Source organism: Vulpes vulpes, chromosome 5 (genome assembly GCF_048418805.1).
Source record: "Vulpes vulpes isolate BD-2025 chromosome 5, VulVul3, whole genome shotgun sequence".
In the NCBI taxonomy this organism is placed as follows: Eukaryota; Metazoa; Chordata; class Mammalia; order Carnivora; family Canidae; genus Vulpes; species Vulpes vulpes.
The window spans coordinates 12,832,275-12,841,216 of NC_132784.1; the positions used below are offsets into that span (position 1 = coordinate 12,832,275).

Consider the following 8,942-nt stretch of genomic DNA (forward strand, 5'->3'; position numbering starts at 1 on the left):
ACCCCATCAGATTGTTAGTTAACTGGAAAAAAAAGGTTTATACAAACCAAATTTCAGATTTCACTACCACTGCTTGTTTATATGAAGGAATTCATCTCTCTCCTGCATTCTGACTTGCTGCCTCAAAACTATCACTGAAAAAAGAAAAGGTTGAGAGAGAAATACCATCAGGCCACTTTCCAATCAAACATTCCTGTGCCCACTGTCACAGAGTTCAAAATAAGGTCTTTTCCAAGTCAACAACCTAGAATTACCATGGCTAAAGGGGCTGCTTTTCCTTGTATGACTGTAAGGATTTTAGTCCAAAAACAAATTTTAGCGATTATGTGGAAGTAATGCACCTTGACAGTGAGAAACTTGGAGCTTCTATACTTCCTAAAACAGACCCTTTATTCATCCTTTCCTCTTGGAGATTATGTCTACAATTAAAAGTAGTTTGGTTCATGATGTGATGCTGATGATTTGGTTAAAAAAAGGCACTATAATTTTAGAGGGTGTTCAAAGATTAAAGAGGGTGGTGAATATGTTGAAACTGCACAATTCATAGATCTTTGGGCTGTTTTTCTCTACAGTCTTATACTGAAACCCAACCCCACATCCCCTCCCCGCCACACACACACCATGAACCCAATGAGATCTTGGGTTAGAGTGGTTTCTTCAATATAATACTTAAAGCTCAAGCACCAAAGAAAAATAGATAAGTGGGACTTTATTAAAATTAAAAACTCCTGTGCTTAAAAGAACACTATCAAGAAAATGAAAAGATCACCCACAGAATAGAAGAAAATACTCATAAATCATAATCTGATAAAGGCCAATATTGAGAATTTATGAAAAACTCTTCAAACTCAACTGTAAATGGGCACTAACCCAATTGAAAAATGGGCAATGATTTGAATAGACACTGCTCTAAGGATGATGTGCAAATGGTCAATAAGCACATGAAAAGATGCTCAATATCATTAGACATCAGGGAAATGCAAATCAAAACAATAATGAGATACCACTTCATATCTCACTGTTGGCTAGAATGTGTAGAAATTAGGACTCTTGTACATTGCTGTTGGGAATGTAAAATGACAACCATTTTGACAAACAGTTTGGCAATTCCTCAAAATGTTAAACATAGAGTTACAATGTGGCAACAGGAATAATTCTACTACTAGTTATAAACCCAAGAGAACTGAAACCTATTCACAAAAAACTTGCACAGGGATATTCATAGCAGTATTATTCTTAATATGCAAAAAGTAAAAATAATCCAAAGATCCCATGCATTGATGAATGCACAAATAAAATATTGTATATCCTTACAAGGGATTATTAAGCTATATAAAGGAATGAGGTACTAATTCATGTTACTATGTGAATGAACACTGAAAGTATTATAGAGAATGGAAATGGCTAGCCATCCTATTGGAAATGAAAAAAAACAAACTCACAAATAGTATGATTCCACCTACATGACATGTCTGGAATAAGTAACTTACAAAGACTACGAATAGATTAGTGGTTGCCAGGGTCTGAGAGTGGAGAAAAGTAGAGAGAAATGGTACTCGCACATGGGTATGAAGTTTCTTTTTGGGGGAAAAATGTTCTGAAACTACAGAGTGCTGATGGCTATACAATCTTGTTAATATATAGAAAATAATCATTAAATTTTACCTTTTATTTTTTTTTAATTTTTTATTATTTATTTATGAGAGTCGTACAGAGAGAGAGAGAGAGGCAGAGACATAGGCAGAGGGAGAAGCAGGCTCCATGCACCGGGAGCCCGACGTGGGATTCGATCCCGGATCTCCAGGATCGCGCCCTGGGCCAAAGGCAGGCGCCAAAGCGCTGCGCCACCCAGGGATCCCCCTAAATTTTACCTTTTAAAACAATGAATGTTATTGTACTGAGTTATGCCTCAATAAAAATTTGAAAAATTAAAAAGACTTGATACTGTCTAGTTTTTTTTACCTATTAATATCTGGTATCTTGTGTAGTGCCCACTATTTAGCAGACATGTTATCAGGTTTTGATAAAACCGTATTTCTGCAGATATTTTTTAATATTGTTTCAATTAGTAGTGCCCCCTTATACTTTGTCTTCACTCCCAAGATGTCCATGGTACATTTCTCAGCCTCTTTGGTCTAACTAGAATTTTTCTATCCCACAAATTCATTTTTTTGTATCTTTGATGTGGATTCTGGGAGAAAGAAACAAAAAGAAAGAAAGAAAGAAAGAAAGAAAGAAAGAAAGAAAGAAAGAAAGAAAGAAAGAAAGAAAGGAGAGAGAGAGAGAAAGAAAGAAAAGAAAAAGAGTGATTCACTAACCTCATAAAATAAAACTATCCTGATATGTTCCTGGGAAAATTGGTTCAGATTCCTTCTATCTAGAGGGTCTATCATTCTGTGATAATTCTGTTTCCAATTTAGAATTTCTACCACCGTTTCATTCAAAAATATTACTGGAAAATGTCCACATTTTTAAGACCTAGATTTACTGTCAAAGTCGCTGTGTCCTGGACACAGATGGGCTAACAGTATGATCTCCAAGCATCAACAGTGCTATAGCTGGAAGTAGAAGACCATAAGCAGGGAGAAGTGGAGAAAAACAAAACAAAGGAAAACATTAATCAAACAACAAGACCATACATATATATTTCTTAACTGGAATAGGTACTGGAATCTTACCATAAAATGCAGCCTTGCTGAGAGAGACTTCAAGACATAATAGCATACAGGATTGGCTGGGATGTGAGGGTGAAGAAAGATGGAGCTGAGTCTCAGTGGTAGTTTCTAGCTAAGTTTCTTTCACCAAGATTTTATTAGCCTAGGTGATTACTTATCCTGAAAAGTCATTTCAATATTCTTGGTCATCATTCTTGACCTGGTAAATTGCAAAAGTTGATTAAGCTAACATAGGCATATTTAGTTCTAAAATTCACCAACTTTCTTATCTCACAAGCTTTTACACTCCTCTCAGTCAAAACTTTAATTAAGGATAAAGTGTGGCTCAAGGCTGGTGACTCATAAAAGAACCATTAAAAGAAATGTGAAGTTCAAAACTGGGAAGGGTCTGGTGTGCCATGTCTGACACCCACCTGCAAGGCAACAAGTTAATGTGCTGGTCACACATGTGTAGAAGGAGAAGCACCAAACCTGGAAGTCAGATCACCTTAGCCATACTGCTTTCCAAGCTCCCATTCCCCAGAAGACAGCACACTGAGGGCTTGATGCTGTGTGTGCGCTGAGGGCTGACACTACACTGCTAAATACAAAATTAGGAGACATGAGACCTTACATGGGATACAAATCTGTTCCTCCTCCATGAGTGGAGGTGGAGAGAGAAAGACAGACATACAGACAAAGAGACAGAGAGACAGAAAGAGACAGAGAAAGGATGGTGGGAGAGAGAAAGAGATATCCTTTTATTCTGGAATCCTTTGCAGGGAAAAGGCAAGGCATCTAGATGTATAACACTTGGAATGTAAGCAAATGGCTCTGAGGTAGATAGATGTTTTCAGTCCTTCTAATTCCTGAGGCATTTTTACTATTCGAATAATTTAACTCAGGTTACAAGTATTCTTTATTCAGAAAACCCAGGCTTTTCAGAAATATGAAAATATTCATAGAAAGTTTAACATCAAGAGAAGGCATTAGGATTTCTTGAGATTTAAAACAAACAAATTGCAGGGATTTGGGGTTGTTTATTTGGAGGTAAAGAAAAAGAAAGGAGTTTCCCTTTTTATAAACAAACTTAGTTTACTAGAGCTTAACTAAAAGATGGTATTTTGTTGGGAAACACACAATGACAAAATAAACGATAATATTAATAGAATCTTCTGGAATTCCAGCATGTAAGTTACTGGCATCATCTCAGGCACTATTTTTGTGATACATTTGGAAACACTTTGCACGTTAACATACATCTATTTGACATTTTTCACACCTAGTGTGGGAGTACACGTGGCTGAGAGCATACTGTGTTTTCTTGTCGTGATGACTTATCCACTAAGATGTCATATTATATCTGATCTCAACTTCTTTTTGGGCATCTTCCCTCTGTTCTGTTGTCTTAGGGGCTCCATCTTTATTACAAATAGAAACATGCAGCATCTCTAGGAAATTCAGATCCATCCAGGTCTCATTGACACAGAACCCAGTTGCCATTATCAGTGAGAGTCACATTGATAATGTAATTGATCAGGTTGGGGTACCATGTCTTGCCTGAAACTTTAACCCTATACTTGGAAATATTTTGATCCATCCACTTCATACCTCCTGTGTTCTCCTTGAATACACTCATTACTGCTCCTTGATTGATCTGAAGCTTCTTTTTGGCTGCTGAATAGTGCTTGGCCTTTTCCAAAGGATCAATGCTCATACCTTTGGGACAGATGTTAATGATGCCAATGCCATGCTGGTGCCACACTAATATCTATTCTTATTCATCCATTTGGGATTTAAACACCTCTATTTTCCAAATGTTTTTGATTTCTGTGCTATTTTTGAGAGGGTGCTATTTAGCCTTATACTCATGAATCGTTCCTGCTGCTTTGATTCTTATCTTCTTCCACGCTGCCATCAGCTTCCCACTGGTGGAGGCAACAACAAAACATAAATGATAAGGAGTATTGGCTTCATTTCTGAAGGGTATTAGCAAATTTCATCATCAGACTCCCCCATAACCCAAGAATCTAATTTATAGGAACTAGTGACAGCATAGTAGGATTCAAACTAAACCAAGTAGCCAAGTTTAGTTACCCCACACCAAATTTTATAACCAAAATGAATTGGTTGAATCACTGATGCCCAAAACACTCAAGGACATGTCCAAGGTGTAGGATTCTTCTAGGGGTGCCTATGATCCTTATTCATTCTTGTAATGAAAGGCTTGATTCTTATAAATGTATTCATTTCCTCAAGATAGTTATTATCAATGGAAATGGGCAAAGATCATTTCAAACCTGTGTTTGAAATGGCATTTGTGACTAGGCTATGATGTATATACAGAGAATTGTCTCAAAACAAACTCCTCTTTAGATATAGCACATATCTACTCAAAATCAAAACACCCCAAATACACTTCAGTTTCTTGAAGTACACCTCTGGTATAGCCTTTTTTGAGTACCATAATTGATTCCATTCATAGTGATGTTGTTTCTTCATCCAGAAATAATTTGAACAATCCCTTGAAACAGAGATACTTACTGAATTTTTTTAAATTTGAAAATCTGGCATGGATCACCTTGGAAAATCTAGGCTGATGTCTCTTTTGATCCATTTCTGTAGAACTCTTGCCTCCTTTGGCTTCTTTCTTGCAGGTTTTACTCCTGGGTCAGTGATGCTGCCACCTGGATAGTAATCCATTGGAACTATGGTACTTAAAGTATGCTACTAGGCAAGTTGCTCACATTGCCTGCTTTCTCTCCTCCTGGTCTTCCTCAGGCGGTCTCCTGTGATGTTGTCTGGGAGTTGGGAGGAGGGTGGAGGTGTAGATAGATTGGTCTCTTGAACTGGGGACGTCTTTTTGTCATGCATTCAGAATATCTATCAACTTCATAGGTCAGCTGAAATAATGGCAAGGCTCTCAGGTGATAAGGTCCTTGAAATATAGGTTGTAGATTATTGTGGAAAGAGAGGTGAGCCAGAATTGGGCAAACCAGACATTATCTTTTAAGGGATACAGACTCAGGAGAGAATTCTGGTCTTCTGGAGGCACAGCACATTGTTGCAAACGCTTCCATTCAGAATCACCCCCTTGGCTGCAGCTAAGTTGAAATCACCATTACAGTTGCTGCACCATTCAAACTTATCAAGGTGCAGCAACTCATTTATTTAAAACTATAATGACCGTGTCTTATACATATCTCTGTATCAAAGAGTTTATAAGAGTTTAGGGGAAAAGAAACTGAATGTCATGAAAGATCAGGCTACAGTACAATTGAATACACGTAAGTATAGACAAACCTGTGTCTATACTTTCAGAGCACACTGAAAGTTTGAGTGTGGATATAGACTCGAGTTCACAAGATAGCATGGAACACTGGTTTAGGGTGGTTGGGAGATCTATCCAGTTCTTAGAGACGTTAGGTCATGTTACAGGGAAAGAAAGGCATATTGATTATTTCTCAAGAAATTACATCCTTCTTCAAAACCTGGACTAATTCCAATCTGGCCTCCCAAAACAAAAGTCTATCCATCAAGTACAGTGAATTTATAGGAAGAGTGAAATACAAAATCAGCTCCCTAAGGGTAAAGTCATGGCTGTTGGCCAAAGAAGTTTGCTTTGTGAAAATGATGATCAAGGCCAATTTTGTTTATATAATTGCTTTTCTTCTCTTCTTTCTTTCTCTCCCTCCTCCTCTTTTTCTCTATATATTTCTGATTTGTCCCACATGAATTACATGATTGTATGATTATGAACAACTCTCTCAACCTTTTCTGTGTTCTTCCATCTGGAAATGCTAGAATTTAATTACAGGACTTTTTAAACTCCTTTTCAATTCGGGGTGCCTGGGTGGTTCAATCAGTTAAGCATCTGTAGTTGGTAAGGCCATGATCTCAGGGTCCTTGTGTGCTCTCTCTCTCTCTCACTGTGTCTCAAATAAATAAATAAAATCTAAAAAAATAAAATAAAAAAAAATAAAACCCTCTTTTCGATTCTAACATTCTACTCCTACATCAAATAATTAGGCATTGGTCCGTTTTTCCAAACACTCAAATCTGAATAGAGGAAAACTAAAGAATTGAATAGCAGACTGATAATATTCTAACTAGGTACTGATTCCAGAAGTTCTCATATCGTGAGCTTTGGGCTTTTTTTTTACAAAATAAGGAAGAAAGATGAAGGAATTCATCATTATACTTTGCAATATGTTGGCCTTTTTAAAAATAGTTTTCAGTGACTTCTCATATTCATCCACACCACAGATAGGCCCGAAAGAAAACTAAACATTTGGAAAAAGTATTTCACCATCTAACAAAAAAGAAAAGAGAGAGACTAACTGCTTTTCACAGATTTCCTCTGGATGCAGAATTTCAGGACAACTCTATAATCCATCTCGATTTAAGAAAAAAATACATATATCATTAATTGTTTTCAAGCACTTCCTAGGTAGATCACTGCAAAGGGAAGTCTAGGGAACACGAAGGTTTATAGAAGACACCCCTTGCCTTGAAAATCCTGAAGATCCATCTGGAGAGAGAAAACACGTTCATAAAAAAGAGCAAACAATACGTCGTGTGAGGCGGGACAGTAAGCCCCATAAACACAGCAACAAGCCGCGGAAGGACGGGGACGCGGCGCTCAGGTGCGGCTCTTCCCGCCCCCCCCCGCCCAGGTGCTCAGCAGAAGCCAGACTGTGGGGCCACCGCATTCTGCACCAGCCCCCCCCGCCCCGCGGCCAAAAGAAATCTCTGACCTCTCTTCTCCGTCGTCGCCCTCCTTGACAACGCGGAAAATGAAGCCCATCCCCGCAGGTCTCCAGAGGTCGTCGCCTGCGTTACGGGAGCGGGAGCGGGGGCGGGGGCGGGGCGGGGGCGGGGGCGGGGGCGGGAGCGGCAGGTGCCTTCGGCCTCGCCTGGCCCGGGAAGGGGAGCGCCCTGGGGCGGGGCGGGGCGGGGCGGGGAGGGGCGCGGCGCGGCGGGGCGGAGCCTGCCCCGGGCTGGAGCCACAGGGGAGAGCTCGCGGCCCAGGGACCACGCTCCGGTTGCGCTCAGCCTAGAGAAAACAAAACAAGGGTGTGCAAGTAGAAAGGTTGTCCTTCCTTCCCTCCCTCCCTCCTCCCTCCTTCCTTCCCTCCCTCCCTCCTCCCTCCTTCCTTCCCTCCTTCCTTCCCTCCCTCCCTCCTCCCTCCTTCCCTCCCTCCCTCCTCCCTCCTTCCTTCCCTCCCTCCCTCCTCCCTCCTTCCTTCCCTCCTTCCTTCCCTCCCTCCCTCCTCCCTCCTTCCCTCCCTCCCTCCTCCCTCCCTCCTTCCCTCCCTCCCTCCTCCCTCCTTCCTTCCCTCCCTCCCTCCTCCCTCCTTCCTTCCCTCCTTCCTTCCCTCCCTCCCTCCTCCCTCCTTCCCTCCCTCCCTCCTTCTTTCCCTCCCTCCCTCCTCCCTCCTTCCTTCCCTCCCTCCCTCCCTCCCTCCTTCCTTCTCTCCTTTCCTCCTTCTTTCCTTCCTTCCTTCCCACCTTCCCTCCATCCTTCTCTCCTTCCCACCTTCCCTCCTTCCTTCTCTCCTTTCCACCTTCCCTCCTTCCTTCCTTCCTTCCTTTCTTCCTTCTCACCTTCCCTCCTTCCTTCCTTCCTTCCCTCCTTCCTTCCTTCTCTTCTTTCCACCTTCCCTCCTTCCTTCCTTCCTTCCTTCTCTCCTTTCCACCTTCCTTCCTTCCTTCCTTCCTTCCTTCCCTCCTTCCTTCCTTTCTTCCTTCCTTCCTTCCCCCTTCTTTCCCTCCCTCCTTCCTTCCTTCCTTCCTTTCTTCCTTCCTTCTCACCTTCCCTCCTTCCTTCTCTCCTTTCCTCCTTCTTTCCTTCCTTCCTTCCCTCCTTCCTTCCTTTCTTCCTTCCTTCCCACCTTCCCTCCTTCCTTCCTTCTCTCCTTTCCTCCTTCCTTCTCTCCTTTCCTCCTTCTTTCCTTCCTTCCTTCCCTCCTTCCTTCCTTTCTTCCTTCCTTCCTTCCTTCCTTCCTTCCTTCCTTCCCTCCTTCCTTCCTTTCTTCCTTCCTTCTCACCTTCCCTCCTTCCTTCTCTCCTTTCCTCCTTCTTTCCTTCCTTCCTTCCCTCCTTCCCTCCTTCCTTCCTTCTCTCCTTTCCACCTTCCTTCCTTCCCCCCTTCTTTCCCTCCCTTCTTCCTTCCTTTCTTCCTTCCTTCTCTCCTTCCTTCCTTCCTTCCTTCCTTCCCTCCTTTCTTCCCTCCTTCCTTCCTTTCTTCCTTCCTTCCCACCTTCCCTCCTTCCTTCCTTCTCTCCT

The 8,942-nt window shown here is 41.6% G+C and overlaps 1 long non-coding RNA gene across 1 annotated transcript; it reads right to left on the reverse strand.

The window, feature by feature from the left end:
* Positions 1–691: 691 nt before the first annotated feature.
* LOC112912849 (uncharacterized) lies at positions 692–7,569 on the reverse strand. The gene is made up of 4 exons (XR_012001498.1): positions 7,412–7,569; positions 5,199–7,185; positions 1,872–4,582; positions 692–1,665 (listed from the first exon to the last, which is right to left on the reverse strand). It is a non-coding gene; the product is annotated as an uncharacterized lncRNA (long non-coding RNA).
* Positions 7,570–8,942: the final 1,373 nt, after the last annotated feature.